The sequence below is a fragment of the Leptonychotes weddellii genome, chromosome 6 (genome assembly GCF_054177405.1).
Source record: "Leptonychotes weddellii isolate Sample4059 chromosome 6, ASM5417740v2, whole genome shotgun sequence".
NCBI lineage: Eukaryota > Metazoa > Chordata > Mammalia > Carnivora > Phocidae > Leptonychotes > Leptonychotes weddellii.
Genome location: NC_138374.1, coordinates 85029536 through 85057228, shown reverse-complemented (window position 1 = coordinate 85057228; position 27693 = coordinate 85029536). Strand labels below are relative to the sequence as shown.

Below are 27693 nucleotides of genomic sequence, written 5' to 3'. Positions count from 1 at the left end.
ATTTTTTAAAGATTTTATTTATTTATTTGAGAGAAAGACACCGACCGCAGAGGAAGAGGGAGAAGCAGACTTCCCGCAGAGCAGGGAGCCCGATGTGGGACTCTATCCCAGGACTCTGGGATCATGACCTGAGCCGAAGGCAGCTGCTTAACTGACTGAGCCAACCGGGTGCCCCAACTTTCACAGTCTTAAGAACAAAATATCATCGTTCCTGCAAATCATGCCTGATAAACTCCTTTCATGTAAGCCAAAGAGTTGGTCATCACGTATCTAAAGATGTCAGTTTTTCCCAATTAATCCAGGCTTTAAATGACCTGCTTGTGCTTTTCAAAGGAATATATATTCTTGGAAGCCAAGGGAGTAGTGAGATTCTGGTGCAGAAGTGAAAATTGCAGTTCTGAAATGTTATCTATCCAATTCTGCCGTCAGAAGGGCAGGGCTAATTAACTCATGGTAAAAAAAAATCAATAATTCCCTTGCTAAATGTACTTGCTTTTTCTCTAAAGGATGGGCAACAATTCTGAACAGAAACTATGCCCTTGTTAGTCTATATTATGTGGAGAGGAATGTGTCCTCGCCTTTTTTCTACTTTTTAACTGTTAATTCTTCATGTCTGAAGGTCAAAGTGGACTATTGAAGGCTAAAAGTTTCTGGATTTGCTGCTAGATGAATTCATAAGAAAAGCTAACTCCATTTGAAAATTATGTTTTGATCAAAGAAGTACATCTCATTCAGAAACATCCACCTCACAAAAAGAAACATCCTTCTGTGTAGCAAGATGTTTCACTCTGATCCTGCCCCCAAGTTTGTGTTTTTGGTCAAAAGAGGCTTTGGATTAAAAAGCTGCATGGATGGCTTGGCATTACTGGGCACTAATTGGAAAACAAAACCTCTTAAAGCACATATTGTCTTTACGTAAGGACAGCACGTTTTTATTTCTTGATTAATTTATTTCTTGAAAGAATGTCAGTTAATTCTAAAGACCAGTCAGTGTTCTTGAGAGTTTTCAGAGTGCATTAAATTGCTGTTGTTGATGGTGTTCGGCTTTTTCAAGTTTCCTGAGTTTTGGGGAGGAAGAAAGCTGACTGTCAGCTTCAAGGGGTAATACTCTCGGTGGAAACCAAATTTTAGAAATTGATCCATTTTAAATGTATTAAGCTAAAAGCTTGTAACTACAGGAAAGATTCTTGCAATGTATTCTTTTAAAAAGCAGGTATTTTTGGAAATTGAAGGATCACCCCTTAAGTTTTCCAAATGTACATTTCACATATTAGTTTACGTGAAAAACAGAGGTTAATGATGTGTATTAAGTCATTTGCTCATACACTCAATGCTCTTAGAATGGGGATATAATTGTAATTGGTATTTTTTTCTCTCCCTGCCCATAATAGCTTTTTGCTAGTGTCACTGTTTGGACCGATTCTTCTATCATGACTCTCTTCTAGCTTCTTCATTTTTTTCTTTTCCTTTCTTTTCTTTCTTAGTTATCATTGTAATTTTCTCACTATCTTATTTTTCCTGGTAACAGGACCTAGTTTTTATGACCACCATTTCCAAAAATAAAATTGCTTTATTCTCATTGGTAAACCAACCAATCATACTAAATTTCTATATTTATTTTTAGACTCTAGGTCAAGAAAAGCTGAATATTAGCATATATGGTATTCATATAAGACTTATTTTTTAAAATATCTGAAGCCATATTTGTACCGATAGAGATGAAGTGTTCTTTCTTCCTTTACCTTTTTATTTCTCTTGATCTCCTAAAATTAATCTTTAGTGTTTGTCTAGTATGTTTTGGGAACAGAAAGACACACTTCTTGTTCTCAATAATATAATCAATATATGGAAATAAGTTTAAAGCAAAATGAAAAAGATTTAAAAATGCTATATGGAAAGGTCAACAGGTAGTCAGAAGTTGCTCTCTCACTTATAAAAGCCAGCTCAAACTCACCTACTTCAGAAAACATTTTTTGTGTATATCCCAAGCTCATGGTTCTTCCTCTCTCCTTTTTTTTGGCGGGGGGGAGAAGGGGGGCAATTTATCACTATTTTTGCATTTTCCTGATGCTCAGTTTTTCTAATTTGTTCTTAATGCCTTTGAGTGTAGTCATCATGTCTTAAATTGGAATGGGCCCTAGTGGTCTTCTTGTTCATTCTTCAAACACAGGAGCCCAAGTTGTGGAATACACACTATGCTCTTAACTCTGTTTTCACAAAACGGTGACTGCTGGATGAGACTCTGGGACAGAGTGGAATGTAGACTCTGCTTGCAGATAGGCTGCTTCAAGGGACAGCTATGAAGCAGATGTTTCATAGAGTGTTTTTTTTCCATCTAGATTATAAATCATTGACAGCAGGAATTTTTTTTCACATATATTTATATTTTTAAAGTTTTTTTGTATAATATTTTGTATTAGTGGACAAAAAAAGAAAAATCTTTTTTTTTGGCCAATTTGAACCAACAATCTGGTTCAGCATCCTGTCTTTCATATTTTTTGGAAAGCAGAAAAAGTAGACTAAAGTACCAAAATAAACTCCCAATATAACTAGAGTTTGGGTAAACTTTGTTTTTTTGATCCCATTAAATTCTATTGTTGGGTCCCTTACTCCCTTCTGGTTTCTCTGCTCTGAGTTACAAAGGCTTCATATTTTCCTGATTCTGTCTTGTGAGTGATGTAACAGCTTATAAATGTCATTAGTATGCTCTTGCTTATGGTTTCTTATTTTTATATATTTTAAATATGAAACAGGAAAAGACAGTAAGTATCCCAAAGGAAGCACAAACAGCAGGATATTAATGACATCTGTTAGGATAATAGTTATTCATAGTGGAGAGCTTTCTTCAGTTCTCTCATATTGTGCTTAAGATGGCCTACTCTTTCTACCCTTAAGGAGATATATATATATAGAACATCTTTGTCAAGGAAAGCCATGAATATACTCTGGGCAGGGTCCTACCTTGATCACAATGAATTTGGCTTCTGACACATTCAAGGCCTCTGTTGAATGCTTTACCTTGATAAAGCAGCTTCAGAACAGTGGTAATTAAGCGGGAGGGTAGAGATTTAATGGTAAATACAATCTTACCACCTTTCTGTCAACATCTAGTGGCGACATGGAGCAGGAATGACTAATAATGAAAATTTACAGTAGATTTATGAAATGATTCCAGAGAAATTTTTAGAGGTCCTTTGACCTCGAAAGGCATGTTGTCAGGAGTTGTAATCAAAAGGCACCTCTGCTCTATCAGTTCCCTTGTATAGGAGTGTTTGTCCTGCCCCTGAGAAAACATTGACTTACACATTTGTAACTTCTAGTAATTTAGGTTACAGTTTTCTCTGGTGTTTGCTAAGACCAAAGCCTGTTTGGTCAGATACAATACACTGTAACTTCATTCTCCTATTTTACTCTATTGTTGGAAGTACCTTTCCAGGAGAGAACACTCCATCTATGTCGAAATGATCAACATATATGTCCTTGAATTTTTCAAAAGGACAAGAGGCCACAGGGAAAAACATAAAATGAGTAAAATCAAAGATTTTTCTTCAGAACCCCTACAGATTTTTTTAAAGATTCAACAATGAATTTTTTTTTTTAAAGCAGTACTATTTATTTATTTTTGAATAAATAGTACATGTACATGCAGGTACATGATTCAACAATTACAAAATGGAATACAATGGAAAGTTTCTATCCATCCCTGTCCCTTAGCCTAATAGTCATGTCATATAATCAGTTTCTGATCATTATTCTAGAGCAGGGTTTCTCTTTCTTGGCACTATTGACATTTTACACTGGATAATTCTATGCTGGGGGAGGCTATCCAACATATTGTAAGATATTTAGTAGCATCCCTGGCTCTTACCCATTGGATACCAGTAGCAGCCCTTCTCTGCCTCTCAGACATGACACCGAAAATGTCCCCCAAATAGCCCCAAATGTTCTTTGGGGAGACATTTAACAATATATCTAGAAAAAAATCTCCATAACAGTAACTCTCCGTAAAGAGAGTTCTCACTATTTGGGGAAGCCACATCAAAATTCATTAAATACATTATGAGACCTTATTTAATTAGTAACTTACCGATAATCCTTTAGTTTTTTTTCTGTATTTGCAGTTATATGCATGGTGGCAATGAAAAAAATCTCACACATGGGTTTTTTCAATATATGTACTTTCACCTTTAATATAAATTCTTAGAAGTAAATTGCTGGGTCAAAGGTTATGTGTGTTTGTAATTTTGATTGGTATTTCTAAACAGCCCCTTTTAGAGGCCATATCAATTTATATTCTTGGTAACAAGATATTTTTGCCAATATAGTATGTTATTAACATTTAGATTGTTGCCAATCACATAGTTAAAAATGGTGTTTCACTGTTCTTTTAGTTGTCATTACCACATTGAGAGAGGTAAAGCCACTTTTCATTTATGTAAGATCTATTATTTATATATCCCCTTTTAAGAAATATCTGTTCATATCCTTTGCTCATTTTGATGATTTTTAGAAGTTCTTCATATATGATGCCCTTCATCTATGATGTGTGTTGCATTTATTTTTTTTATCCAGTTCATGGTTCTTTGATTGGCTTATGGGACAAAATATTGGTTTTGAAAAGAGACTCAGATACACATGGATATTTAGAAAGTGACTATGCTGGTATTTTGAATAAATGAGGAATTATAGGTTACACAATAAATAGTGTTGGGACAACTGAAAAGTCATCTGTGAAATATATAGTTGAGTCAATAGCTCACATTACACTAGTATAAATTCCCATGGATCAAAGATTTAACTAAAAGGGTAAAGTATCAGAAGAAGCCATAGAAGTATTTTTTAATAATCTGGGTATAGAGAAGGTGTTCCCAAATATCCCCACAAAATAAAAAGAAAAAAAAAACATGCTAGGTGAAATATGTTTACTTTTTGATGACCTTTCTTCTGTACCCTTTTTTCCTACTATAATTTTCTGAACTAGTTCCAAGACCAAAACAGACATATCAGCAGGGCCTCAGCCCCTTTAGCACAAGCCGAAAGTGACCTCCTGATAATGATGTTGAAGCCACACCGGGAGCAGCTCAGAGTTGCGGAAAGCCCGTGGGCTTTCGGACCAGGCACACCTGGTTTTCACCTTGTATTTCAGCTACTGAGACTCTATATAGCCTTGGGCAGTTCACACAGCTGCTCTGAGTCTTACTTTTCTTCACTTTCTCATAACCTCAGCTGAAGTAAATGTGATAAAGGCATGTGAAGCACTGAGAGGTTGTAGGTACTAAATGACTGGTGCCCACTCCCCTCCTCTCCCTTCTCCCTGTAACATCAGATTCTACGTAAGCTTCCTCCATTTCCCACATCATCTCCAACTGCACACTTATTGGGCAGGTAATGTCATGATTTCTTAGCTCAAGATTGCTTAGTTGTACCCTGTTGCCGAGTCTCCATTTTGGGACAACGTTACATGTAGGACTATGTTTCCTTGTCTTCTCTCTGAAATCCCTCCTTTGAAGAGATGAGCAGCAAGCCCCAATGTGTTACTTAAGGCTTCCCTGGCTCTCAGCCTGGGGCTAAGAGGGACTTTTTGAGAGTGAAGGGCCAGGATAAGGATGCTACCTCTGAAACCTGTAGTCCTCCTGTATTCATTTTCTATTGTTCTCATAGCAAATCACCACACATTGAGTGGCTTAAATCAACACAGATTTATGACCCTACACTTCGGTAGAAATCTGACATGGGCCTCAGTGGACTGAAATAAAGGTGTCTACAGGGCTGTGTTCCTTTCTGGAGACTCTTGGAGGATTCTTGCTCTTTCCAGGTTCCAGAGGCTGCCCACATTCATTGGCTCATGGTTCCCTTTCTCCATCTTGAAAGACAGCAAGGTTGCATCTCTTTGACCATTGTTTTGTGCTCACATCTCCTCCCTCTGACCACAACCGGAAAAGGTTCTCCTCTAAGGACCCTTGTGTTTATACTAGGTCCACCTAGATTATCCAGCGTAATCTCCCCATCTCAAGATCATTAACTTAATTACCACTGCAAAGCCCCTTTTTCCATGTGAGGTAACATATTCACAGGCTCCGGAGATTAGGATGTAGACATCCTTAGGAGGACATTATTTGGTTTACTACACTTTTATAACATGATTCCAGGATCTGGGTAGTGGGCAAATCATCCCTGAGACATTAGGGGTCATATTTTACAATTGTGTCATCATGATAAATACATTGGCTGGGTGGTTTGGGGTGATAATTTTATCAGAATTAAGGCCCTTTTTAGAACCAGTACGTGAGTTTAACATGCTGGTTTCTGTAGAAATCAAAGCAACTCAATCTCTTCTTTGCCTTTATCACTAATCCAGCAAGCATTTAAACCCGTGTTCTCCCTGGCTTGCTTGGCCATCCAGGCAAGCAGTCCAAAAGGGCCCTGGGTACAGCTGCTCTAGCTATCATCAGTGCCATGGCCTGGATCAGGTTACTTTGGCCTTCTTCTCTAACTTGGCTCTCTCCCAAGAAGTACTTTGATTTAAATATTCTATTACTGATCTACCAGGCACTCTCTGACCCCCGTCCATCTTTGAGGCAATTCCAAATCTCCATGCTTATGTGAACGTGTCTTTAAGAGAATCTACTGGACAGATGCACACTGTTCTTCCACTGCTTCAAAAAAAATCCAGGCTCTAATGCAAGTCTCTCAATACTGACACACAGCAGAAAAAGTGAATGTTGCCAGGTTAAAAACTGCATGTCTAAACTGCTTTTCTGGGCAAATGAAGAGATGGCATAAATGCACTGGCCGGAGAGAAACTTGAGCTCCGAGGATGGGGTCAGTTATCTTGTTACCTTTTAACCCTGTTAGCTGATGTTCCACTAGCTAAGCAGTACTTATGAAGAGTGATCTTCAAAGCTCAGACTACTGAGATGGTGAGATGGTTTGAGAATTCAAGGAAGGGAAACAAGACAGGGAGCTGGTGAACAGGAAACAGGAATTAAGTCTACTTCGGGGAGAGGGTACCTCTTCGATGTCACTCATTTGTATCCATGGCCGGTTGATTAATTTTGTTCTAAATTTGTTGTCATTTTCTTCTACTTGTTCAGGAGCCCAGATATGAAATGACATTAATTTTTATTAAAAAAAGTGAAATTTAATCTTGATAGGTTTAATAAGATGCACAGTTGTTTATCTTCATGTATCATTCACTATTTGTTACTTGAAACCATTTATAGTTCTCACCGAGAGTCTTTAAAATAATCCTACCTATGGGCACCTGGGTGGCTCAGTTGGTTAAGCGACTGCCTTCGGCTCAGGTCATGATCCTGGAGACCCAGGATCGAGTCCCGCATCGGGCTCCCTGCTCGGCAGGGAGTCTGCTTCTCCCTCTGCCCCTCCCCCTCTCATGTGCTCTCTCTCATTCTCTCTCTCTGAAATAAATAAATAAAATCTTTTAAAAAAAAAAAAGAAAAAGAAAAAATAAAATAATCCTACCTAAAGGTAATCACAGCAATTTTATATCATTAAAGAAGATTAGAATTAATTTTAGTGTCTTTGCTTTTGGGCCAACTTCTTAGGGTATTCTCAGATTTTGCAGAAAATACTTCTTTAGGACAACCCACTAGAACTAGAGAGAAAACAAAAATATTTTAAAATGCCATTTCTGCTGTTGACAGCAGAAAGTGTTTTGAATATGTATGTTGGTGGGTTTGCACGAGCCATTCAGAAGGGACGAGTAAAGAGAGGAAGGAGTCTCTAAACTGTCATTTATTTAGTGCTTACTGTAAATGGGAATAAATGTTCATAATCTCTCATCCTTACCACAGACAACCATGTGTGATACTGTTTTCCCAACCTCACAGATACACAAACTAAGGCTTTAATTACTTGTCCAAGATCACACAGCCACTAAGATGTGGAGACAAACGTCAGATCCCAAAGTGTCTGAATTCTAAGTCTTTGCTTATCCCATCATGCAATATGTAAAATTACTGAAATCACCCGTGGACTTGTTCTGCTTTCTTAGCAGAGGAATATGAAATTATAGAAAGAAAAATGGGTTAATGTGGAAATGCCCCAAAATAATTTTCAGACAGATACCCAAAATTTAGGTATACAAAAATGCACTTATTATAGCTAATCCTTGATGCTATGTGCTAGGTACTGAACACACATCTCGTTTGGTCCTTACAGGGACCTTTAGAAGTACAGTAAGGTCACTCCTTACCCCTCTGTTATATTTGAGGAAACAGAGGTGCCTAGAAGTTTGAACTGTATTTAAATATTCATTTGAATATCAAATTTTGCTCAGAGGGATACAATTGCCTTTTATTTTTATTTTATTTTTTAAAATTTTTAAATTAACATATAATGTATTATTTTTTTCAGGGGTACAGGTCTGTGATTCATTAGTCTTGCAGAATTGCCTTTTAAATAATGAGATTTCCTATGGGATTTTTAAATTTCTGAGATTAGACCTACTATGTGAATCTAGAGAGGTAGATGCCCAATAATATTTGTTACATTAGTAATTCTAAGTCCCAAATGATCATGCTTCTCACTGGCCGCTCACGCTTTATTCACCTGTCTCCAATCCCTAAAATTTCAGAAACATCACTGGCCACAAGGAGAAAGATGTACCCGGATTGAAAAGGGAATATTTTAGGAATGGTAAGAATAGTTTTCTTTGAATAAACCTAAGAGCCACAAAACAACTACATCAAGATAATTAAATAAATTAATTAATCAGTACCAAGCCCATTCTCAGTATGTTCCGTGAATTTCCTTAGATAAGTCTGACTTGAAAACACGTCTCACTGGCCCCACTCTGTGCATGTCCAAGTGTTCTGGCTCCTCAGTTCCAACATTACCCAGGGCCTTGCCAGGGAAATGATAAACAGCCTGCCTGCTGGGATTTTATGACTTTCTAGCCTTAGAACAGCCCTTTATATCCAAGTAGAGCTTTAGATTTAGCGTCAAGTGTTGCCAAAGGCACATCAAGGAGAATCATTTAACTTGAATTGTTTTCCATCTCTGACTCCTGCATCCTAGTGAATGGGCTCCAGGGGCTTTCTTAAAGGGAGCCTTTGATGAATCCCTGTATCAGCAGCCAGAATTGCCCTAAGGTGAAACAGGATCAAACTGTTTGAATTCAGTTTCCTTTAGTATCTGATCACTTACGATGACGTGAAACTTTTAGCCTTAATTCAGTAGGTATGTGAGGGTGTTGGGGAAAATGTTTTTTTTTTTTTTTTTTCTACAGGACTTTCTGGTGAGGTGAGGGAGTCAAATGGATGGGTTCTTACCAAGTTGTGTCCCAGACAGGGATGGCATGGTAATCTATATTGTGCCTTTTTGATTGACTCATGTGACCCATTGGATAGACTGCTTGATTTAAAAATTGTCCATGACTATGGTTTTTCTTACAAAGTTTAAGCTAGTGATTGCATATTTACATCAAAGAATTTAGGAAATTACAAACAAGGCATGGAAAGTCAGAACCAGAATGAACATAGAAAAATGGCAGCTCATTTAGCAAAATAGCAGATCCTATCTTGAAATGACTTCCCAGCAGACTAACCCATGTGGGCTTCAACCCTACAGCAAGCTAGTGTAAATATCTACCTGACACCTCTATTATACAAAATGATTAGTAATGAATGTATCAGATGAATAGAGAACAAAATAAAACAAAAAACCAGAAACAACTTAAATCTGCTCACAACTCTGTTTTATTCACTAAATTCCAGGATTATCAAAAGACTTAGAAAAGTGGTAGTGGAGTACACGAGTTGTATGAATTTCCCTAAGCGTCTAAAGGGTAGATGCTTTGGGATATACCTCCCAAGTGATGTCAGTGAACTATTAATCTCTCTTATGTTGGGCTTTCCGGGGTTCATTTGCACAACCTATAAGACATAATACTGTTGCTGCTTAGATAAAAACAATGTATTTAATAAGCAAAGAGCCAGCCCTGACATTTACTACCCAAGGACTTTCACAAGGTAATCTTAGGACACAGGTTATCCCTAAATGCTAGTTAATGTTTCAATTCCAAGATACTGGTTTTAGATACTAACGGACCACTTGACAACCTTGTTGGGCCCCAAATTTCTCAAGAAAAGGGAGTAGCTCAATGTTTCCTAAAACACAAATCTCAGAATGATAGTTCCATGGAATAAGAGAGTTCTGTGACCAAATAAATTATGATGACTAGGGTTAACGTGCCTATAGAGCCTCCTTTTCTGAAAGACTTGAATGTGACTAATGTGATATGTGAGTCTCTAAAAGAGAGTTATAGTGTGCAGGATTTCCTGACTTGTCAGACAATGGAAACTGGAGAAGTATCTCACTGGACTAGTGTTACAAGCTAGGGATATACTTTGGGACGTTCCAGACAAGATGATTTCTAAGAGTTTTTCCTGCTCTAAATTCTCTGATAATCTTTGGTTCACACTAAAAGCCAAGCTATTCTCCAGATATTTCCTATACACCTAGCTCTCAACATTCCTTTCTAAAATATATGACTCCTTTACGATTGTAAGGATCAAAAGGATCACATGTGGCTTCGGTGAAAAGAAAGGTATTTTGAAATTGCAGTGCATAAAAAATATACAATTCAAGGGGAACTTTACACACAGTTTTAAATAATGTTATCACTAACCATTCTGACATGGAACAATCCCAAATGAAATCACGCTTTTAAAAAATGAAAAGATCAATGTATACCAGGCAATGCAATGATAAGCTCTATGGAGAGCAGCTACTACCAAAAAGCCCAGAGTCTTTCTGCAGTGGACATGTATAAAAAACTCCAAGTTGAATGCTGTTCTTTCTGTCATATTTTTCCTTGAATATAAATTACAAAAATTGGGCCTCACACTTTGAATCATTCATTTTGTCTAGCAACCAAATGCTTGTGAACAATAGTACAAAGTGAACCTATAAACTGAATGGAAAAACACAATGCTTTCTAGAGCTAACTTTTGCTGTTTTAAAGAAATTTCAGAGCAAAAGTAGACTATCCTACAAACTTTGAAATGCAGACAGATATCTAGAAGCCTGTGCTTAATATTAAGGGCTTTATTTTATTCTATTAAGTTTTCAATCAGATTTGTTGACAAATAATTGGGATGACTGATTTTATTATCAAGAAGTTCGTGGGATTAGGAAACTTCCTTAACCAAGGACGACTCATTTAGAAGCTCCCATTTAGATTTCTGCAAGAGGAAGAAATATTCCTAGCTATTTAGCATTTCTTTTCTCTTTCTGGCACAAAATGATATTTTTCTTGCATGTTCTCTCAATCTCCATTTATAGAGATTCTCTTTCTTTACTCTACCCTTCTGGAGTGCCTCAAACAAATTGACAATATGAATAAAAATTTGATTTTTCTGGGAGATAACTTCATAGGGGAAGGCAACATAGTTAAAGCTAGACAGAAGTGGTGAGATTAAACCTATCAGATCTGCATGCCAGCCCTGGGGAATGTGTCCATCTCAACTCACGGTTTACAGTCACTGGACTTTTAATCAGATTTGTATGTAATAGTATTTCATAATTTTCCACAGAGCTTTTTATCCTTTCTTCAGAAAAGAAAAACCTCCCAAAGGAAATAAGGCAACAGAATAGTATAGCTGGTATGTGGTTATGTGGCAAGGTCAGTCAGTTCTCCACCCATTTGGCATCTTCCTCTTCCCTGACATGGACTCAAGAGTCTCAAGGTGCTCTCATTGTTCTTCAAATCTCCCATCCAAGTACTAACCAGGCCCGACCCTGCTTAGCTTCCGAGATCAGACAAGATCGGGCGCGTTCAGGGTGGTATGGCCGTAGACTTGTTCTTCAAATCTAATAGTCACATGAATTTCATCAATCCAAGCAACTGGGAATAATAGGCATTGATATATGCTTTGGTTCTAGTCCTGGATCTTCACTAACTAGCCTCTAATAAGCTATATGATCTATTAGATCTTAATCTTCTTAGTCCCTATTTCCTGTTATAGAAAGTGAGGGTTTTGAACTAGATGATCTTTATCATCCCTTCCATTCCAAACATTTAAATCTTGAACTTCATGGCAGTTTTCCAAAATTAACCAACAGTTATACAGTTCATTTTCATTCTTATAACAAATTTTAATTAAAAGACTAATAAATTAAACAGTGCAATTTAAAGCAACCTGCCAGATACAAGGTAGTAAAAATGGTAAGTGACATTTACTAAGGGCCAATCTATGTCAGGTAGTATAATAACCATATCATAGAAATTATATGAATTGATCCTTGCCAGAACCTCATCATGACCATTTTACAGATAAGGAATAATTCTTTGAGAGGTTAGTGCCTACCTAAATAGGAATAGCTAGTGGTTAGCCAAGGTGGGATTCAAACCCAGTTTCTTTATCCTCCAAAGTCATGCTCATTCAGAACCAATGTAGTTTGCTGCCCCTAGCATTCTGCTTTGAAGTGTACACTGTGTCCCTCATACTTTTCAAGTTGTTTAACTTTTCTGAACTTTATTTGTATTGGTCCATTCATTCATTCAACCAGCAGCATAGTACCATAGGTACTATGATTGATATTATGATATGGAGGTGACTATGACATTAAACCTATCTAGGAAGAACTCACAGTTTTATTAAGGAGTTGGGCAAGAAAGGTGGCACTTACAATATAATGTCATAGGTACTATGAGATATATGAGATATGTGTGCATGGCACATGGAGAAAGAGGACCTGGGAGTAGAGATCGGGGAAATAAAAATCAGTTCCTCAGAGAATAAGAAGTGGAAGGCACTTCAAGAACCAGTAGAAATGTGCTAGCTGAAAGGCATTCCAGCAAAGAGAGTAGATGAGTTCAGAAGTTTGTGAGGGCATCACATTTTCTGAGAACTGAGAGTAGGTCTCCATTAATGAGGTACAGTGTGCATGATAAATACTGGGAGATGAGTCTGAAAAACTACGACTGAGAAGACCTTGGTATCTCATGCTAAAGGTATGGAACTCTATCCTGAAGACATTAGGGAGTCCCTCTAGAATTTTAAACATGATATATTTATGTAATAGGGAAGTCCCTTTGGAAGCAGTGAAGAGGCACGAGTGGGATGGAGTGTGTTGGTGGCCCTGTTTAGAGGCACGAAGAAGAGATTGGAATCTCCTGCAGGATGTGCAGCTCCCTCCCAAAATCCAACAAAGGAATCAACTATTGAAATATAGAGAAGCAGCTGAATTTGAGTGATGTTTGGAGGTGGGTGAGCAGGGATTTTGGTGGTGGAACAGATATTGGAGTTAGAAGAGATACTATTAGCTGTGTCTCCAAAGTTTCTGGTTGGGCTAACAAAATGGATGGTAGCTGGCTCTGTTCTTGGGAAACTAGTCAATAGAAGGAGGAAAGACTTGAAGAGAAAAAAGTTCAGTCTACAGAATGACAATCTTGAGTTGCCTGTGAAGTTTCATTCAGGTAGATAAATGTTCCTATCACAAGTCAGAAGAGACATGGTGCTACCCTTGGATAATACATATTTGAGAGAAGGACAGATTTGTAAACAAATAACAGTGTCAAATGTGTATTGGACATAGGTATTATTTAAACATAATTATAATAGCAATAATATTAATAAAACTATAAAAGTATAATTTAAATTACTATGTGCAGGAATTGAGTAATGTATACTTTATATTAATGCATACATTACCCTGATAACAATCTGGATATAAACATCTGGATATGAATCCTTTTTATAGAGATGATAAATAATAACGAGATTGTATAATTTACCCAGCGTTGTGCTGTTAGTGAAAATAAGTATAAGAGCTGATATTCAAATTCAGGTTTGTCTAGCTCTTCAAAACCAGTGTTTTGTTTATTTGTTTCTTAGCCACAGCACTTCTTTGAGTTCATAAGGAGGGAAGATTATAAAAAGGAGAGAGCATAAAAAGAACAAAGGCCAAGAATGACAATTGTAAAGAACAGATGTGGAAAATACAGTGTGCAGGTTTTCCTTTTCTCCACACCCTCTCCAACACTAGTTATTTCTTGTCTTTTGATAATAGCCATTCTAACAGGTGTGAGGTGATATCTTATTGTGGTTTTGATTTGCATTTCCATAATTGGTGGTGTTGAGCATCTTTTCATGTGCCTGTTGGCCATCTGTATGTCTTTGGAAAACTGTCTATCCAGATCTTTTGCCCATTTTTAATTGGGTTTTTTTGTTGTTGTTGAGTGGTATGAATTGTTCATAAGTTTTGGATATTAATCCCTTGTCAGGTATATGATTCACAAAACACTTTTCCCATTCAATAGGTCTCCTTTTTGTTTTAGTGATGGTTTCTTTCACTGTGCAGAAGCTTTTTAGTTTGATGTAATCCTCATTTATTTTTGCTTTTGTTATCCTTACCTTTGGAGTCAGATCCATAAAAGTATTGTCAAGACCAATGTCAAGGAGCTTACTACCTACATTTTCTTCTAGAATTTTATAGTTTCAGGTTTTACATTCAAGTCTTTAATCCCCTTAGAGTTAATTTTTGTGTATAGGGTGAGATAGTGGTCTAGTTTCATTCCTTTGCATGTGGCTGTCCACTTTCACTATCACCTTTTATTGAGAGACTGTCCTTTGTCTGTTCTTGGTTCCTTGTCATAAATTAATTGTCCATATTTGTGTGCTTTTAACTCTGGGCTATCATTTTTATTCCATTGATATGTATCTATTTATTTTTATGCCAATGCCATACTGCTTTGATTACTATAGCTTTGTAGTATAGTTTGAAATCAGGGTGCATGATACTTCCAGCTCTGTTATTCTTTCTCAAGATTGCTTTGGCGATTCAGGATATTTTGTGGCTCCATACAAATTTTAGAATTATTTGCTTTAGTTCTGTGAAAAATGTCATTGGAATTTCAATAGGGATTTCATTAAATCTGTACATTTCTTTGGGTAGTATGGACATTTTAATAATATTAATTCTTCCAATCCCTGAGCATGGAATATCTTTCCATTTATTTGTGTCTTCTTCAATTCCCTTCATCAACGTCATAGTTTTCAGTGTACAGATCTTTCCTTCCTTGATTAAATTTATTCCTAGGTATTTTATTCTTTTGATGCAATTTTAAATGAGACTGTTTCCTTAATTTGTCTTTCTGATAACTCATTAGTGTTTAGAAATGCCACAGATTTCTGTATGTTAATTTTGCATGTGGCTACTTTGCTGAATTCATTAATTAGTTCTAACAGTTTTTTGGTGGAGGCTTTGGGTTTCCTATATATGGTATCAAGTCATCTGCAAATAGTGACAGTTTCTTTTCTTCATTTCTGATGGAGATGCACTTTATTTCTTTTTCTTGCCTAAATGCTGCAGCTAGGACTTCCAATATTATGGTGAATAAAAGTGGTGAAAGTGGACATGTTTATCTTGTTCCTGATCTTAGAGAGAAACTTTTCACCTTTTTACCATTGAGTATGATGTTACCTGTGTGTTTGTTACATATGGCTTTTATTATGTTTAGGAACTTTCCCTCTATAACCACTTTGTTCAGAGCTTTTATCATAAATGGATGTTGAATTTTTTCAAATGTTTTTTCTGCATCTATTGAGATGATCACTAATGTGATTTTTATCTTTGATTTTGTTAATGTGTATCATGTTGAATGATTCATGGATGTTGAACCATCCTTGCATCCCTAGAATAAATCACACTTGATCATGGTATATGATCCTGTTATTTTTATTTTATTTTATTTTATTTTTTGAGAGACATCCTTTTAATGTATTGTGGAATTCAGTTTGCTAACATTTTACTGAGGATTTTTGCATCAATGTTCATCAGTGATATTGGCTGAAATTTTCTTTTCTTTGTCCTGTTTTGGTATCAGGGTAATGCTGGTCTCGTAAAATGAGTTTGGAAGTATCCCATCATCTCCAATTTTTGGGACGAGTTTGAGGATAGGTATTAAATCTTTGTATGTTTTGTGGAATTCACCAGTGAAGCCATCTGCCCCTGACTTTTTGTTTGTTGAGAGGTTTCAGATTACTGATTTAATATCCTTACTAGCAATTGGTCTATTTAGATTTTCTATTTATTCATGATTCAATCTAGGAATATTTTATATTTCTAGGAATTCATCTATTTCTTCTAGTTTGTCCAATTTGTTGGGTGTATAATTGTTCATAGCAGTCTCTTATGATCTTTGTATTTCTGTGGTGTCAGTTGTAATTTCTATTTCCAAGATTTTTTTTCATTAGAGCCCTCTTTTTTCTTGGTTAGTCTAGCTAAAGGTTTTTCTTTTTCTTTTATTATTATTATTATTTTATTATGTAATGTTAGTCACTATACAGTACATCATTAGTTTTTGATGTAATGTTCCATGATTCATTGTTTGTGTATAACATCCAGTGCTCCACGCTATACATGCCCTCCTTAATACCCATCACCAGGCTCATTTTGTTTATTTTTACAAAAAATTAGCTCTTAGTTTCATTGATCTTTTCTATTTTTTTAATCTCTATTTCATTTATTTCCACTCTTATTTTCATTATTTCCTTCCTTAAGTAACTATTGATATGTATGTACTTACTGCCATTTTGTTAATTCCTTTATGGCTGTTTTCATAGTTCCTCTCTGTTCCTTTCTTCTCTTTCTCTCTTTCCTTGTGGTTTGCTGGCTTTCTTTAGTGATAGGTTTAGATTCCTTTCTCATTTTCTTTTGTGTATTTAGTGTAAGTTTTTGCATTGTGATTACCATGAGGTCTGCATATAACTTCCTACATATATGACTAAGTTGATAGTAACTTACATTTGAACATATTCCAAAATTTACATTTTTTCACCCCCCTCAGAATTTTTTCCTTTTAAAATTTTTTACATTTTTTAATTCAAGTGTAATTAATGTACAATGTTTCATAAGTTTCAAGAGTACAATATAATGATTCAACAATTCTGTACACTTGTCGGTACTCATTAAGGTAAATGTACTCTTACCCGCCTTTATCTATTTCACCCATCCCCCTACCTACCTCTGCTCTGGCAACTATGTTTGTTCTCTGTATTAAAAACCCAAACCTCAGTCTGGGTTTTTGTGTTGTTGTTTGTCTCTTTTTTTCTTTGTTTCTTAAATTTCACCAGGAACCCTCCTGCACTGTTGGTGGGAATGCAAATTTGTGCAACCACTGTGGAAAAAAATATGGAGTTTTCTCAAAAAATTAAAAATAGAATTACCATCTGATCCAATAATTCTACTAGTGGGTATTTACTCAAAGAAAATAAAAACACTAATTAAAAAAGATATAAGCACCCTTATGTTTATTGCAGCATTATTTATAATAGCCAAGATGTGGAAGCAAGTGTCCAGATAAATGAATGCATGTTTTGCATTTTTGATGTCACACTTTACATTTTCTTATTTTATTCATCTTTCAATTAATTATTGTAGTTTTAGTTAATTTTACTATTCTTACTATTTTACTATGAAGATTAAAATAGTTGCTTTAAAAGTGATTGATCCTTGGGCGCCTGGGTGGCTCAGTTGGTTAAGCGACTGCCTTCGGCTCAGGTCATGATCCCAGAGTCCTGGGATCGAGTCCCACATTGGGCTCTCGGCTCAGCGGGGAGCCTGCTTCTCCCTCTGACCCTATCCCCTCTCATGCTGTTTCTCTCTCTCTCTCTCAAATAAATAAATAAAAAATAAAAACAAATTAAAAAAAAAGTGATTGATCCACTTTTCCCTTCCTGCTATCTTCTTCTTTTCTTTTTAACATATAATGTATTATTTTTTCAGAGGTACAGGTCTGTGATTCAGCAGTCTTACACAATTCACAGTGCTCACCATAGCACATACCCTCCCCAATGTTTATCAGAGGGGGAGACGAACCATGAGAGACTATGGACTCTGAGAAACAAACTGAGGGTTCTAGAGGGGAGAAGGGTGCAGGGATGAGTTAGCCTGGTGATGGGTATTAAAGAGGGCACATAGTGAATAGAGCACTGGGTGTTATACGCAAACAATGAATCATGGAACACTACATCAAAAAGTAATGATGTAATGCATGGTGATTAACATAACATAATAAAAAAAAAGAATCAATAGGGAGAATCAATACATGTGCATCTAAAAAAAAAAGTGATTGATCCACTACCTTTATTATATATTTACCTTTTCCAGTGAGATTTTTACTTCTGTATGTTTTCTGTTATTAATTAGTGTCATTTCTTTTCAGTTTAGAGAGGTCCCTTTAATATTTCTTATAAGGAGATTTAGTGTTCATGAACTGCTTTAGCTTTTGCTTAGCTAAAAAACTCTTAATCTCGCCTTCAATTATGAATGATAATCTTAGTCGGTAGAAAATTCTTGGTTGGAAGTTTTTTTCTTTCAGCACTTTACATATATTGTGTCACTCTTTTTTGGCTTCCAAAGAAAGATTTCTGCTGAGAAATCTGCTGATAGCCTGGTGGGGTTTTTCTTGTATGTATTATGTTGTTTTTATCTTACTGCTTTTAAGATTCTCTCTTTATCTTTACCTTTTACCTTCTTAATTACAATGTGTCTCGGTGTGGCTCTCTTTGGGTTCATTTTATTTTGGACCCTCTGTGCTTCCTGGATCTCTATATCTGTTTCCTCCCCAAGATTAGGGAATTTTTTAGTCATTATTTCTTCAAATAAGTTTTCTAGTTTTTCTCTTTCTGTTCTCTTTCTGGGACCCTAATGCAAATGCTATTCCACTTGATGTTGTCCCAGAGACTCCTTTAACTTATCTTCATTCTTTAATTTTTTTTTTCCTTTTGTTGCTGTGAGTTCTGTTGGGTGAGTTCTATTACTTTGTTTTCCAGGTCACTAATCTGATCTTCAGCTTTATCCAGTCTGCTGTTGAACCCTTTACTGTATTTTTCAGTTCCGTTGATGATTCTTCAGCTCTGTAACTTCTGTTTGGATCTTTCTTATATTTTCTGTCTCATTGTATTCATCTATCCATCCATCCAACTCTCTCCTGAGTTTGATGAGTATCTTTATGACCATTGCTTTGAACTTTATCATAGATTGCTTATTCCAATTTCATTAATGTCTTTTATTCTGATGTTTTGCTTTGCTCTTTTGTTTGGAATGTATTCCTCATCTCCTCACTTTCCCTGACTCTCTGTATTAAGCAAATCAACTACCTCTCCCAGTTTTGAAGGAGTGGTCTTTTGTAGGAGATGTCATGTGGAGCTCAAAACACAATTCCCTCTGACTAATAGAGCTAGTTCTCAAGGGTCATCCCTGTGTGGGCTGCACACATGCATTTGCTATCTTGGGGTCACATCCATGGTGCAAGGGTGGGTGGGGCTGCTGCCTAGCCTGGCTGCCAGTACATACTAGTCTTTCAAGAAAAATGATCAAGAAGGGAAGGCAAAAGTGGCTACACTGAGACACAGGTTATGCTTCCGTCACAGTAAGTTTATTGCAGTGGTGACAATGAGACCTGTAACATTTTTTGCTAGGCTCATGAGTAAAGAGTGGATGTAACAAGACTTTTCAATATTAGAAACATTTAAGGAATAATATATTTTAGATTATTTGCCAAAATAGCAAACAATATACTTCCTATAATTTGACTTCTGGGGCACTAAAGTAAATTGCTTGAAGAAATTGGATCTTAAAGACTACAGATGGAGAATTTTTGAAGTATATCCATATTCAAGTAGAGATCAAAGAAGCCCAACTACCAAAAGAACCGTGGGCTGACTTACAATGACAACTGGGGATTGAGTAAAAGTTTTTTTAAACGGCTATCTTGAAGGGCTTCTTTTTAAAAGGGCTATCTTGAAGATTATGACTTAGACTTTTAAAGAACTAAGGTGATAGAAGGAATCACATGTGAAATTCCTCAAATGAAAATTTATTGATTTTAAAACAAAAACAAAAAGAAGAGAAAGCAAAAGACCAAATCTCAATTAGAGTGGTTAAAAGAAAGGCAGCTCCAGAGAGGTAATTTATTATTTATCCATTTATTTATTTGGCTAGATTATAAGTACATGTATTTTTAAAGCTGAAAGGTAAAAAGTAGCAGGGAGCATGAGGTTTAAATCATAATAGTCATAGATCATCTAGTTAGAGACTATAATGAATCCTGGAGCAAGGTCTGTAATGAAATGAGAAGAAAGGGGCATTCAGCCTAGTGCACAGTAGATGTGCTGACCTTCAATTGATCAATGGGTAATTTGCCTTTGACACCAGAGAAAATATTAGATGGAAGAGTAAATTGGTACATTGGTATGAAGAAGGGTGAGAAGTTGATGCTTGTGCTTGAGCAATTTAATTTTCTCAATCCAGGAGGGGGTTATGGTAATTTTTCCTAGCATGAAATTGAAAATATGGGTTTCAAGTAGAAGAGAAAATTCCAGCTGGGGTTGTAGATCCGGAAGCCATCTGTAGTTATGTGCATGAGGATAAGATCTTCCAGGAGTAATGTTAGGTTTAAAAGAGATAAATGTTGAACCTTGGAGAAAAATATTTGGGATGCGCAGAGGGTACCATTCCTTGAAGGGGGCGATGGAGCAGTTTGGAAGGAGGAGGGCTCAGAATCCAAGAAAGGCAAGAGTACCAAACAGCTGAGTGCTGAGCAAAGTGTACTGCCACAGCATGTTAGAGAAAATACGATGGAAATGACCAGTTAATTCCTAACAAAGTAGATACCTTAGTTAAAGCAGTTTTGGTTATGCTGTGGGAGAGAAAATAAATATAGATTTTTTTCTTCTAGAAACTAGAACAGACCTTAGAAATTATAGCCTTCCTCCATCCTTCCTTTCTCCTTTCCTTCTTTGCTCTTTTTTTTTAAAGATTTTATTTATTTATTTGAGACAGAGAGAATGAGAGAGAGAGAGAGAGAGCACATGAGAGGGGGGAGGGTCAGAGGGAGAAGCAGGCTCCCTGCCGAGCAGAGAGCCCGATGCGGGACTCGATCCAGGGACTCCAGGATCATGACCTGAGCCGAAGGCAGTCGCTTAACCAACTGAGCCACCCAGGCGCCCCTTCTTTGCTCTTTTTTAGAGTTAAATTTTAAATGAAAGCTATTTGAATATATTTTAAATTGAGAACAAAAAATGGAGTGGGAAAATAGAGGAAAGAAAGAGAATACTGGACAAGATTAGATGCATTCTCTAAGATGGGAAGTAAGGAGAAAAGAATGGTGAGTTGTGGAGGGAGGTAAGTTCTAAAGATGAGGAGATTCATGTCTGGTAGCCTCTCCATTCTCTGAAGCTGTCTACTAAGTGAACATGGCTGTGGACATGAGATGAAAGCTTAAGAAGCATGGTAAATGCAGGAAACAGCACTGCAGGACAGGAAGAAGGGAGCTAATGTCCAAGGAAACAACAGAAAGAGTTCAGTAACCTCTAGAAAAAGTGAGGGTGTATTAATCTATTATAAAAATGGAAAAGCATCAACAATATAAGTTCTGCAAAATACCCATGATTCATGCAGTAACTTCCATAATGTTCTATAGAACTTTGTGTCAGACATTAAGTCCTGAAATGATTGACAGACTGTACCTTCTCCAATAAAAAGACTGAAATCTGTTTTATTAAAACTAAAGAAACATTAAACCTCAATAGATTTCATTTATTTGAAACAATAGAACTTAAAACTAATAAAACTCAATAAATAGAGGAAAAAGTTGAAGTAGGATTGTCTAGAAAGTAAAATTTCTTGGCTGCACTGACCTTAAATTTAGTTACTCTTATTACCTATAAACTAACGTAAAATGTTCCGGGGGTTCAGGCTTCATGTGTCCCCAAATGGCAAGGTCTGTGGCTCTGTCCTGACTCTCTTGATAAAAAGAGATTTTTTATCCTCTTGAGAATGCTTTTTCTTAGCTCTTTCTTGATTTATTATTCCCCTAACAATGTCAATCCATTAAATTAGAACTAACATCAAGTAACTTCCTTAGCTTCAGTAGCCTGGGAAAAAGTTTATAAGAGTATGGAATCATTGAATTATTCTTCCATCTACATCTGTATTAAGGACACATAAAGACTTTTTAGAACAGAGTTTGGTAGCTAGCATATACTCAATTAATATTACCCATTTATAAAATATTAAATTCAGTGAAATACTATGTGTATGTGTGTCTCTCCCAAAATGAATCTGAAACTTGGCACACTGGCGAAAAGTGCTTTGAAACATCTCTCAAATGAACAATTTTTAGATATTACATTTTAGAAATGAAATAACAGTATCAGATAATTGGCAGCAAAGTCATTTTCCCAAGTACTGATGCCAAGCACATGGCAGACATCCATTATGGGTTGATGTAGATCAAAAGGGGCTGAGACACCATCTCATGCTTATAGAATTTCAGAATTAGAGACATTTGGAAGGGAAAAGTTAGCATCATTTGCCATGTCAAAGCCAAGCCATGTGCACTGAGCTGCTTCTCCTCACTAGCCAGGCCCCAGTCATTCCATCCTTATTTACCACCCCCTCTGGATTTCTTATAATAGCCGATGCATGCAGAATTAGTCAAAACTAAATGCCTCACTCCAGTTACAACAAAGGCTGACTTAGGGTCTTCCTGTTGGTGACAAGTCTCTGTATTTGCCTGGGAAGCCAGAATTTTTCCCCCTCTCCAGATGAGTGTGCATGAGTGAACCATCTAAAAGTACTTAGAAAAAAAAATCTGTCTCCTAATTCTAGAGAAGGGAGGATCCAAACATCTCTCTCCTTTCCTGGACCCCCACCCAAAGCCCTGATTTTCTTCTATTAGATCTTACCACATTCTCCGGTCACTTAGAACACCAGTCTCTTTAACAAAATAAATCTATGAATTGATACATGGCTTTAAAACGTATTTGAGCACTTCCAGGACTTTGAAAGACCTCTTGAAATAATGTATTCAGACTCCCTGTAACACATAATCCATACACACATGGTGAAGAAATGACTTGGAGCTAACAGTAGGCTTTAGAGGGTAGAAGGAGGAAAAGGGCAATTGACTCGTCATGTTAAACTCCGTGTAACACAGATTGAAGAGGAGATCTTAAACTGCAATGTTATTGTAAATTTTCCAGTAATCTAGATTTCTGAATTGCAAATACTGGAAACCAGTTCTGCCTTCCTGCTTCACACTGACAGCGACACTTTGCTTGCCCACATCAGAGGTCTTGTGGCTTTTGATTCATTCTGTTGTTGATGCCTCCTCTTTTGTTTTCTCAAAATGTAAATATTTGTTCTGTCTGCATCCTAATTGCTAGTCTTGGTGTCTTATTGTGTATGAGGCCTGTGGTAACTCAGATGCCTCAGGATCCCTTGCTATGTGCTGGGATTTCATGTCTTATGACATTAGCTTGGCATAGCTGTCAGCTACCCTGTTCCATGCCCCTGACTAAACTGCAGTTATGTCTCTAATTGAAAGCCAAAATTATTTTATTCCTCTCTACAGAGAGGAAACCCAGAACTATTATTGTGTACACACACCAAACCACAGGAGCCTGGGTGAGGGTCTGTAATGACAGGGCCTCCTACACAGCACATTTGCAAGCTTTCTACTGATTACCTTAATTTTCTTTGTCTAGACTGACTTATTGCATTGAAGAGCTCCTTTTCTAAAGGGGTGGGGGTGGGGGTAAAAGGGACATCGTTAGTCCTCCAATTCCTGCCAAGTAAAGAGGAGAGAAAAACATGAGTAGAACCAAGAAAACAAATAAAACAGAATGAGATTAGCCCTTGAGTGGGCTGTTTCCTAGAGCACATGCTGGTTTAAAATTGATCTGGGAGGTTGTGATCTAGTAAGACTAGAATCTCTACCCTTAACAGCAGAAAACACATTAAGCAATATATAAACCCAAAGAAGAAAGGTGTTTCATAAGAGAAGACCATCACTAAGCAGGGAAATAACACTCATCAGTGTATTCCCTACATCACCAGCAGTAATGAAAACTCTTCTGTTTTGTTCTTCTGCTTTCATGACATTTTTCTAGTTTGTCTTTTCAGATTGAAAAAAAAAATGGGCTTGTTTGGAATAACCTGGCTTCTGTGGCTCCTGCTTGTGGTGAACACTAAGAAAAAGGTAATATCTCAGCTATAAGCCATTTTGAAAACTTTCTCCTTGGATAAAGCGGTTGGATCAGCTCACATAATAGCAGGCTGCATTTTCACTCTTCTTAAAAGCTAGCATCTCTAGCTTTTCAACAAACGTTGATATTTACAGACTGTATGGCTTTAAGGCTAGGGAGAGGAGCACCAAAGGTGCTCATAGATTGTCACGGTGGATTGAACGACCAAAGGGCAAGGCTGGCTCCTCCTGGGCTGCAGCTGTCCCTTTGGTTGCCAGCCGGCCAAGGCCATGGGAACACTGGTCCTGGCTGGGAGCCCTAGAAGCTCCTTTCCTGTGGGACATTCTCTTTAGCCAAATTCTCAAGCCCCTGCTGGTTAACTCACTTCCTACCTCTCTTCTGTTGGGAACATTACATTTATTTCCATTTGCCATATTCAAAGACTTATTGGTTTCCTAGGATATGATGATGGGTTTCATTTTACTGCTATCTTGTGTTTCAGTTGTTCCCCTTGATTGATCTACTTTTGAGTTTGGTTAAATTAATTCTCAGTGGGCCAAAAATTCAGGACTTTTTTTTTTTTTTGGCCTCTTCATAAATTGTGCATTATAAAGATATTTTCCTGGATTAAATACTGGGTTTCTGTTTCTAAATCCGAGGGAACCATTGAGGCAAAGATTGTGAAGGTCCCAAAGTGTGTCTTGTGTCACTGGCCCCAGGATGGGTGTAAATAATCTGGACTGGGCAGGTACACACTTGGAAGTGAGCAGTGCTGTTGCTGTCTTCATCACTCATTTATCCATGTCATTACTCTGAGCCCCATTTCTGAGAGACATAATTATATATTGATTAGATCAGTGATTTTCAGCCAGACACGACTTTGTTCCCCAAGGGATATCTGTCAATGTCTGGAGTCATATTTGGTTGTCACTACTGGGGAGTGGAGTGTTACTGGAATCTAGAGGGTAGAGGCCAGGGATAATGCTAAACATGCTGCAGTGCTCAGGACAAGTCTTCCGCAAGAAAGAATTATCTTGTCCTTGATGTCAATCGCATCAAGACTGAGAAATCATGAATTAGATTGACAATTTGCTGCTCTATCACATCTCTACAGATGTGATGGAATTCAGAGCTATCTCTATTCACTCTATGGAAACTGATTCAGCATTTTACTTTCTTAGGAGCTGATACATTTTTCTTATAATGCTGGATAACTCTTTGGATTTTTCCACTCAGTTTTAAAGAATTGGAATCTATGAAGCTGTGGCATAAGAAGATTAAAGCCGGGCAAATCTGACATAAAACTTTGCTTATGCTTCTGATTTGGGACAAATATGTCATAATTTTTTGTGCTTAGTAGATTTGTATCTAGATTTTTTTTTTCTAGTAAATTGAAGTTCTTGCAAAATTATTCACCATCTCTGAGGGAATAAAAGCTCCTTCCACTTACACAAATTCTATGAAATCCCACCCAAAATTCACCTTCTTTTTGAAGCCTTCCACTTTCCTTCTTACATATTCTCAAGATCTCATTAAAATATTAATTCCTCTGTGAAGCATCCCTAACTGCCCTAGGCTGAATTTTTTTTTTTTAAAGATTTTATTTATTTATTTGAGACAGAGAGAATAAGATACAGAGAGCATGAGAGGGAGGAGGGTCAGAGGGAGAAGCAGACTCCCTGCAGAGCAGGGAGCCCGATGCGGGACTCGATCCCGGGACTCCAGGATCATGACCTGAGCCGAAGGCAGTCGCTTAACCAACTGAGCCACCCAGGCGCCCCCCTAGGCTGATTTTTTAGATCACTATATTTTGATTATTTGTCTGCAATTTTATCTCCCCCATCAGATTGTGAATTACCTAAGGTTGGGGCCAAGCATGCTTCATGTTAGGATGACTCTACAGCCCAGCAGAGTAAGCAGAGAAAGTGCTCTGTAAAATGTGTCAGATAATGAGTCCAGAAATTATCACAAATATTTCATGTCTGTTTTAGAAACAAAGTACACCTTTAAAAAATATTTGATATAAATACAAAATATGTCATCAAAGGTAACTTGCTATAAAACTAAACCTACCTTGACATTGATCTTTCACAGGAATAACTAAGTAATTACATTTCAAAAGGGGTTGATACATAAGCCTAGCACTATTTCTGAAATTTGATATGTTAAGAGAAATACCATATATAATATGAGACTATTATAATTCAAAAAGCATATTATATGCTTTCTTATGGAAACAAGAGTAGAACTAAGGTGGCTCATATATTCAAAATATTCCAACTGTAACTCAAAGAACTCATTATATCAATTATGGCTATGTGTTTTCTATTATTATAAGAAAAATGATTCCACTCCTATTTTTTAAAGCACTTTCAAGTTCATCTATACCCCTTCAAAGATTCCTTTTACTTCATTTTATGATTTTTGTAGTTTGAAATATGTGTTTTTGGTATCCTGAATGCTATACTCTATTCCCTTTTCCTACCTCAACTGCCAGTGTTGTTTTATCTGTGGTTTGTGTACATGTTGTAAGGAACTAAACTATCAGATCTTTCTGGATCTTCTCACTCCTCCAGCCCATGAAAAGTTATACAATTCTCAAAGTTCAAAACTTAACATTACCCACACCAATTCATTTCATAAAGATTAGACTAAATATTATATGTTACTAAAATATAAAACATCCAGAACATGAATGTTTTGCATAAAACTAAACAAAAAACCTTTGGTAGTTATTTAATTAACCAAGTAACTTATTAATTAGTTATCTAATTTGGCTTTATTTAAGCCAAAATAAATAATGTTTAAAACAAAACTAATTAATTAACTCCCAACTTCTATCCAATTTCTTCACAGGTGTCTCCAATTCCTCTAGGAAGACTTTTTCACTTTCATCATTTGGCCACTCTATGTATGTCTCACAAGACCACTCACTGTCAGATCTAAAAGATAGGGACATATGCACATGTCTTTATAAGATTGTAGCTCCTTAAGGGGAAGGTTATCACATTTATCTTGCCTTCCCACAGTACCTACCACAGAGTTTTGCACATAACTCACTAAATTCAGTGGAGGTATGCACTACAGAGAAGCTTACAAATAATCCTCCTTGCACAACATTTGTGCTTCAAAGGTATGCTTTCTTTCAGAGATTTGTAAAATATACTGCAATGTGTTGCCCCTGTCCATGGTATCTTTTGGGAATAAGAGAAAATAAAGGGATGCCTGGGTGGCTCAGTTGGTTAAGAGACCGCCTTTGGCTCAGGTCATGGTCCCAGGGTCCTAGGATCGAGCCCTGCATCAGGCTTCCTGTTCGGCGGGATGCCTGCTTCTCCCTCTCCCACGCCCCCTGTTTGTGTTCCCTCTCTCGCTGTCTCTCTCTCGTCAATTAAATAAATAAAGAAAATCTTAAAAAAAAGAGAGAGAGAAAATAAAATTTTTATTTCATTGAAAAAGTGGTTGTCAACTTATAAGTATTAATCCCTTGCTTTGTTCACTTGATGTTTTTAAGTACCATTTTAGATGTCAGGAACACAAAAAAGTAACTTGTCCTTTGTGGCCTTATAATATAATAGGAAGGTAGACTGCATTCATACATGTGAAAAAAATACATAGTGATATAGGATATCATGTAGAAATTGCTGATGGAAGGAAGAAAATAGTGCCACCAGAGTTCAGATGAGAAAGAAGA

The 27693-nt window shown here is 36.8% G+C and overlaps 1 protein-coding gene and 1 pseudogene across 4 annotated transcripts in view; one reads left to right on the top strand and one right to left on the bottom strand.

Annotated features, from left to right (window-relative positions):
• Positions 1–27693, bottom strand: part of GREM2 (gremlin 2, DAN family BMP antagonist) — a 110398-nt gene that overhangs the window by 23505 nt on the left and 59200 nt on the right. The window lies entirely within an intron of this gene.
• On the top strand, positions 19328–19443 carry LOC115944722 (small nucleolar RNA SNORA1; annotated as a pseudogene).